This window comes from Dendrobium catenatum, unplaced genomic scaffold (assembly GCF_001605985.2).
Source record: "Dendrobium catenatum unplaced genomic scaffold, ASM160598v2 fragScaff_scaffold_1063, whole genome shotgun sequence".
Classification (NCBI taxonomy): domain Eukaryota; kingdom Viridiplantae; phylum Streptophyta; class Magnoliopsida; order Asparagales; family Orchidaceae; genus Dendrobium; species Dendrobium catenatum.
In genome coordinates this window covers 228,218-236,120 of record NW_021319525.1, presented here as the reverse complement: position 1 = coordinate 236,120, position 7,903 = coordinate 228,218, and the positions used below count along the sequence as shown (strand labels likewise).

At 37.2% G+C, this 7,903-nt stretch overlaps 1 long non-coding RNA gene across 1 annotated transcript in view; it reads right to left on the bottom strand.

Annotated features, from left to right (window-relative positions):
* LOC110095162 overlaps window positions 1-6,614 on the bottom strand; it is a 27,454-nt gene extending 20,840 nt beyond the window's left edge. Inside the window, exon 1 of the long non-coding RNA XR_002302940.2 lies at window positions 6,162-6,614. This is a non-coding gene — a long non-coding RNA (uncharacterized LOC110095162). The remainder of the gene's footprint in view (window positions 1-6,161) is intronic.
* Between the last annotated feature and the right edge of the window lie 1,289 nt (window positions 6,615-7,903).

Genomic DNA, 7,903 nt, shown 5'->3' with positions numbered 1-7,903 from the left:
TTTGAATTCTTTCCAAATTTGGAATTCCAATTAGGAAAGTTTTCATGATTGAGTCAATTTCAATTTATTTTAATAGTGGAGTTTTCAAATACTTATCTCACGCCATCATCCACGTTTAGAAACCGCCCCCTCTCCCCCATAATTCCCCTCTTCTCCTTGAGCATGTCGCCGCCTCCCCCCCCCCCAATCATGCTCTCCCTTAATTGCCCCATTAAATCCCATGATTCTAATTTTGAAATTCAAATTAGGAGTATTGATTCCCCCCTATTTTGGATTAAAAACTGAAAAATAATTCAGTTTAACCCCTTCCCCCTCTCTTCTCCCCACCGCCGGCCTCTTCTCCCTCTTTCCCCCATTAATTCCCATTAAGGAATTAATTGCGCCCACTTGAGAATTTGAATTTCCCCTCCTAAACTTCTCTAAACCTGAAATTTCTTTCAGTTTTGGATTCGTTTCCTGCACCCACTCCTCAACCCCATACCACCCGCCGGCCTCTTCACCCTAACTCCTACCGCCGCCCCCTCCTCTCCTCCTTGGAGACGTGCTTGCGGCGACCACCCTCCTACTCCTCCAAGGATGCATGGAGGTTCCCGAATGGAACTTCGGGTTTGAATACGACGACCGCGGGCGAGTGGACATCCTCCGACCTCCTTTCTTTGACGTCGGATTCGACTTCGACGACACCGTCGAGGAGTATTTGGCCCGGATCGTACCCACTCTAATAGAGACCGTTGACGATCATTTTTCATTTTACACTTGGATCGTTGAAGGACGTCGCATTGCACCACCTCCACGACCCGCGCCAACCTCTTCCTCCCTACGGATCTACGCACCATCGCCCTAGGGGTGATCTCATCAATCGTGTGGTTCTTCTTCTCCCAACAAGCTTAGGAGTAGGTAAATGAGAGCGGCCTCAAGGTGCAGGACAATCGCTTTGTTAACCCTGGGATTCTAGTTGATTTAATCATTTGCATTACTGTATTGAAGTCGTTATTTTATTGAACTTGTAACTTTGCTGAATTTTTCTTGCCTAAGCATGGTTAACTTCTAAGATTTCCTTTGAATCGTCAATTTAGTAAAGCTAGAGGATGTATGATCTTTATTTTATAGAACTTCTATTAATTTCATAAGATTCGATTCCTGGATTCACATCAAACTGGCTCTAAAATTAAGCATAAACTCAAAAAAAAGGACCAAACACCATGCAATTAAGTACTCAAGCATGAAGAACATAGATTTTGCAGCCCATAAACAAGTGAATGCCAACAGTAAAGGCGTGATTCTTTCCAATCATTATTAACAATGTTCCACTTTTGCTACAACAAGAGAGGCCAGATGACAAAATACGATAAATTTTCCTTCATGGCTTGGATGAAAGCATTTGGCAGATAAATATTTTTTCTAGTGTTTGTTCTCCTACATGTTGAGTTGTTCTAAGTTTTTCTTTTCATTTTCTCTTATAGTTCAAGGTAAGTTAGCAGCACATCAATTTTATGATGAGTTCAACCTTTGTGTATATTTCTTGGTATGGATTGAGGAAAACAAATACCTTAATATATTTATATCTGTTCGCAGAAGAACAATTACAGTTTGATAACTAAAAAGTTTGATACTTATGGATGCAACATAAATTCCATAAATACATGATTTTGGTTCAGTAATGCAAAAATGAGCTAACCATACTCTAATTTCTTTCAACATTGGATCTTGAAGAATAATTGAAGTAATACTTCCTTTCAACATTGGAGCTAGCTCTTGTTTATTATAAATGTATCAAAAGAAAACAGCAGGAAAATACAAAACTAAAGGTGTTATAACTGCTTACTCCAAGCATAAAACCCCACAGGTTGGAAGAATACCACATTTAAACAACCTTAAGGAAATACTGATGTCCTGCTTATAGCTAATAATGCAGAATCTTATAAACCCCACAAATGATGATTACATATTAATTACGGGATAAAAATTTTAGAATGTCCTGAACCAAATTAGATAAAAAGATGAGTTTTATAATCCAATGATTACAATCCATCGAGAATAAAATCATTCTAACCTACTCAAAATTTTTCTTAATTAATAGTGCTAAAACAGAGAACTCTTCTTCCTATTCTTTTACATTACCTTCAGCTAAGAGAAACAATAGAAGAAAAGCATGAGCTCTGTCCTAACGTCTCTTTTCCTAATCAAGATCTCGCCTTCTTTTTCCCAAATTCTGAGAAAAGAGCTTCCCAGGAGATGAAATCCTCAAAGAAGGCGCAGAAGTATTATATTGCTAACCCAGTCTTTCATTGAAACCTCATCCTAATGCCAAAATAAATAAATAAATAAAATTTATTTAAAACCCTGCTGGCTACACAACCAATAAGTCAAGATTCCAACAATTAAAAAAAAAAAAAAAAAAAAAAAAAAAAAAAAACTAACCAGAAGAGCTTCATCAATTATTTATGAAATCTGAAGCCTCTTCCATCAATGGTGACAATCGGCTTCTCCATCTCAAAGACATGCCAATGGCAATCCAATGGAAGGCAGAATCCCGCTCGAAGCCCCAAGTCTAATAGTATCTCCTTCGATCAATTCAACAGGCATGTTAGGTTGGATTCTTACCTAAACCCAAGTCCCGTGAATGCAGCATAAAAAGCAAGCATCATGTACAGAATAAACGATGCTCGTTCTTTGCGGAAAAAGATCGAATAAGAAGAGGTCATCTTGCGAAGAAACAAACCTGAAGAGGCGATCTGTTACGAAAAAGTTTCTGCGATGAAGAATTTGGGTGAACCTCGAGATGGATTCGGCTAATGCTCGGGTGATCGACGACGATGTGGCATTCCGGAGAAGACGTTGGAGCGGAGCCGAAGAAGAAGTTGGAGGGATGAGGGCATTGCTGACAAAGAGGTTGGAGCGGAGAAGGCCGGACTTGAGGGCGACGGAGTGGAGCTGCTCGCCGGAGCGAACTCTCTCCAGAGTTGCTTGCCGGAGCGAAGTCGAACAAGAACGAAGGAGTCGAAGAAGACTATCGTGCAATGAAGCCGAACAGCACGACGAGATCGAAGCTTTTCTCCGATGAATTTATAACCGCTCATATTGAGCGGTTTCTAATCAGCAGTTTTGCCTTCCAAAATACACATACACGGCTAATGCACCCGATGATTTCCATTTGTTCCGCTCAAAATTACCCAAACAATCAAATTTAATAAATACATGTATTTGTTTTACTTTACACTCCTAATGCAAGCAACCAAACAGCCCCTAAGTGAAAGAGAGTTTTTAGGAGAGTGTTTGAGAGAGAGTTCTTGCAAGTGAAGTGTGAAGGGTTCACAAGGTTATTCAAAGGTAAGAATCTCTTTTATATTTTGGTTACTTCTCTTCGTTTCTTCTTTCTAGTTGCTCGAGAGAAGATCTTTGAAGAAGATCCAATACTTTGCCGACACTTGGAGGGTGTGAAAGGACGACGATACTCTGCCGACACTTGGAGGGTGTGAAAGAACAACGGTATTCTGTCGCGCATGGTATTGGTGAAATAGAGGAAAATTGTAAAGGCTTCTCCGCCTTGCTGTGGGGGCAAAAAGAAAGTCACTTTCGTAATAGTGCAATATCTGGAGAGGGAGTCTTTAGGAAGTGGATATAGGTCTTTTTAGATCGAACCACTATAAATTTTTTTGTTCATTTTTTATTTTTGTACTTTTATTTTTCAGTATTTATTAATTGTGGTTGAAAAGCTTGTTTGAAAAAGAAAAATCAAATGGTAAGAATTATTAAACGGTTTTCTATTAAAATTCAAGAGGGAAGTTTTAAAATTACCAATTCACCACCCCCCTCTTGGTTAGCTTTGGGACATTTGCATAAGTTTAACAACCTATCCTAACTTTACACTAACCACCTCCCTGATGAATGTTGTTGCCACTGTCACTACAGTATAGGGGTGTCGTAAGGGGATGAAATGTGCATACTTACTCAGCCTATCCACTACCACCATAATAACTGTGAATCCCTCCAATCGTGGTAGGTCATCTATAAAATCTATGGACACTTCCTCTCATACCCTGTTTGGAAGTGTTAAAGGTTGTAGTAACCCTCTGGAGCCATAGTCATGTACTTGTTCCTCTGACACACCTCACACCTTGTCACCATCTCCTCCACATCTTTATTCATCCCCTTCCAGTACAACTCAGCAGTCGATCTCCTATATGTCTTCTGTATCCCAGAATGGCCTCCAACTGCACACCCATGGAACTCATGCATTAGGTGGGGAATATGGATGGAAGTTCGCGGCATGACAAACCTCCCTTGATGTAAAAGCCTCTCCCCCTCAAGTGAGTACCCCGGATGACTACTCATATTTTTCATCAAATCCCCCCTAATGTTCCTCAACTCCTCATCCTGCATACTCTCTTCTTTGATAGCCCCCCAATCTACCATCAGTGGTACTGAAATTGCCATCTCTTGGAGCCCCCCAACACATCTTGATAAAACATCAGCCGACTTATTTTTCAAACCTGACCTATACTAGATCTCAAAATCATAGCCTAACAGTTTGAACAACCACTCTGATGCTCCTTAGTCACCATCATTTGCTCTAATAAGTATTTCAAACTCCTCTGATCTATCCTAACAATGAAATACCAACACAGCAGGTAAGAGCGCCACTTCAGAATAGCCAACACAATTGCCATCAATTCCCTCTCATATACTGATTTCAGCCTTGCTCTAGCAGATAGTACTTTACTATAGTATGTTATAGGCATATGGTTCTGCATGAGTATAGCCCCCAATCCATATCCAGACGCATCGGTCTCCACCACCAAATCCTGATTGAAATATGGGACTATGGGAGAGCTAAAACTGAGACTGTAGTCATGGCTTTCTTCAATCTCTCAAAAGCATGTCTCGCTACCTCTCCCCACAAGAAGCTGTCCTTCTTCAGTTGCTCGATTAAGGGCCAAGCTATGGTATTGTATCCCCTCACAAATCTTCGAAAGTAATCAGTCAATCCTAGGAAACCACTCAACTCTCTCAGGTTCCTAGGTAGAGGCCACTTCTGCATTGCCTTAATTTTGGTTTGATCAGCCGCCACTCCCTCTTTAAACACCACATGCCCCAAGTACTCCACACTAGCCAGTGCGAAGCTGCACTTCTTTAGGTTGGCCCTCAGCACAATATCTCATCCTAAAATTAAATCAGTATTGAATCAACTACATAACTTCTAATCTTAATTATCTTTCAATGGTATGCCTAAGGGCATAGGCTTAGAAGCTCCTCTAGATGAAGCACAATTAATAGCCTAAAAATTACAAAGTAGTAGCAGATGCATAATGAAGAACCTAAAAAATATAAAATAGTAGTGGGGGCATTTATAAGAAACAAACCTAGCAGATAAAAACCTCTAAGTAGAGTATTAACGACAAAATATGAACATAAATATAAGAAAAGCAAGGCATAGAAGTAAAAAAGGGATGCTATATCTTAAGAGTTGTAGGCAATGCATAAAAGAAAAAGTTTTCAAATATGAAAATCAATAAAGTGCTTATTATGAAGCATAATTCAGAAAGAATTATTTATACCAACCAATTATCATTATCTCCAATTGCAAAAACATCTACTTACAATAATTATCTATACATTCATAAATGACTCATCATTCATATATCGTTCTCTTTTTATATTTGTATATATTTAGTCGGTTTTACTACAACACTCTGAAACCAGAAAGACAGGCACCAATATTATTAAAATCTAATGATTTTTAAAAAGAGCCATCACTCTATAAACTCATTAACCGGGCTAACAAATATTCAACAGGATTCTATCGACAATACATTGATCATTCATATAAGCATATATTATATAAATTTATTTTATATTAAAGGATTCCTGATAAAGATATCAATATATCATTATTATAATCAAAATCTACTATATATCAATATAGTTCATGATTTGAATTAATAACTCTTTGTCAGCAATCAAAATGATGTATATAAACTTTCTAGCAATTCATGCAACGAATAAAAAGGCAAAATTAACTATCACGTCATATCAATATGAAAATGAAAAACACTACAAGTTATTAAATTAAATTCTCAATATATGATCAATAATTGATGCACACAAATATACCCCAAATGAAGAAGGATAAGTTTATCCCTTAATTAGTAAAGAATTACCCATCAAACAAAGAGCGCGAGAAGACAAGCTTTTTTATCTTGACACTGATCTTCCTTTCTCCGACAATGGTGCTCGACAAACCATTATACAAATAAAGAAAAAGACAATCCAGAGCAATGATAATGATGTCTGGATTACATATCTTCCTCAAGCCGTCCTACATCTTCCTGGTGTCAAGTCCTCGGATCAAACTCCAAGCCAGGCAGTGCAGGAAATCAGGTTCGGATGAACTTGACCTAGCATTTTGGATGATGATTCAGTATTGAATAAATTTGATTTCTTGGCCGTCTCCACCATCGCGTCCGCTGCGTGGCACTCTGCCTCTAGGCCAAGGACCTCCATCCACAGCTCCCCATGTCTCGCTGCGTCGCCTTCCCTGCGATCTCACCCTGAGGTCTTCTCTCACAAGCGAAAAAAAAAAAAAAATCCAATTGCACTCAGACAGGCTATTTTCTCCGAACAAAATCCCAAGCCTTCTTATTCAAACGTTGAGGTGTGTCAAAGCAAAACAAGCGGAAGGCTACCGCACGTACCTTGTGACAGTGGCAAGTAGATTGTTTTATGATTTTGACACATGTACTAGTTTTTACACTACACTGCTTTATTGGTTTTGTACTATACTATTTTACTGTTTGCAAACTGTACTGCTATTATATGAGAGTTTTATTATTTATACACGGATTCATGATCACATGATTATTACTAGTATTAAATTGATTAGACATGCATAGTGCTTCTTTACCGTGCTTTTGTTCAATTATAGGATTTAGTGACTCGCTGGACTTTTTAACTCATTATGTGTGGTTAACTAATTTTAGGTCATGGCAAGGGAGCATGAGTGTGAGATTGATCGAGATTTTTAAAGTTCAAATTCTTATTATTTTAGTTATTATTTTATACTCATGGCAACTTAGATATATTATGATTGTATAGATCATGAGTAGTTTACATGATTTTTTGGAAAAGGAATATATATATGTATATATTTAAGTTTTGATTGATAGATTTGTTTTCGCTGGTGTTTATATCGATAAAAGAAATTAGATAGCTCGGGTGCTGTTATTTTAAAGATTAAAGGAATAATTCTTCTAAGTTAGATTTTGGGATGTGCCAATTAGTATCAGAGCAGCTGTTATAAGAATTAAAATGTAATGAGAGCTATAAAAATTGATTGAGTTTGGTAGATTTGGTATATTAAGGTGCATTATTTTGTCTACATAATTGATTGACATTTAATTTCATTGCATAAGTGAATGAGATGTAATTGTATGAGCTATTTGATTAAATGATCTTTCGATGAGCTTTTAATTTGCTTTGAGTTTTGATCGTACGGATATATTTTATACAGACTTTGTGTCACAATCCTTAAGGGAAATGTCGCCGATGACATTTTTTAAGGTGTAGATTGTAATAATTCAAAATTTTGAAAATAATTAAAAAAAAAAATCTGAATTCCTGTTTGAATTATAGCGCATTGGAGAAAGAGATAAATTTGAAGATTTTGTCTTTGGATCATTTTGGCGTTTTTATAAAAATTGTTCATATTGAGGTAGATGATTTCAATCATATCTCCATTTTCAAATATTTTGATTTTAACTACTATTTGATTCTCTTCATAATTAATTTTATTGCATTTTTCTCTGATTTATTAAATTTCTACTACGTAACTTTTTGTATGATGTAATACTGATTATTTTGGAGATCTATAACATTTTTTTTAATTTAACCTAGTAAAATAGGA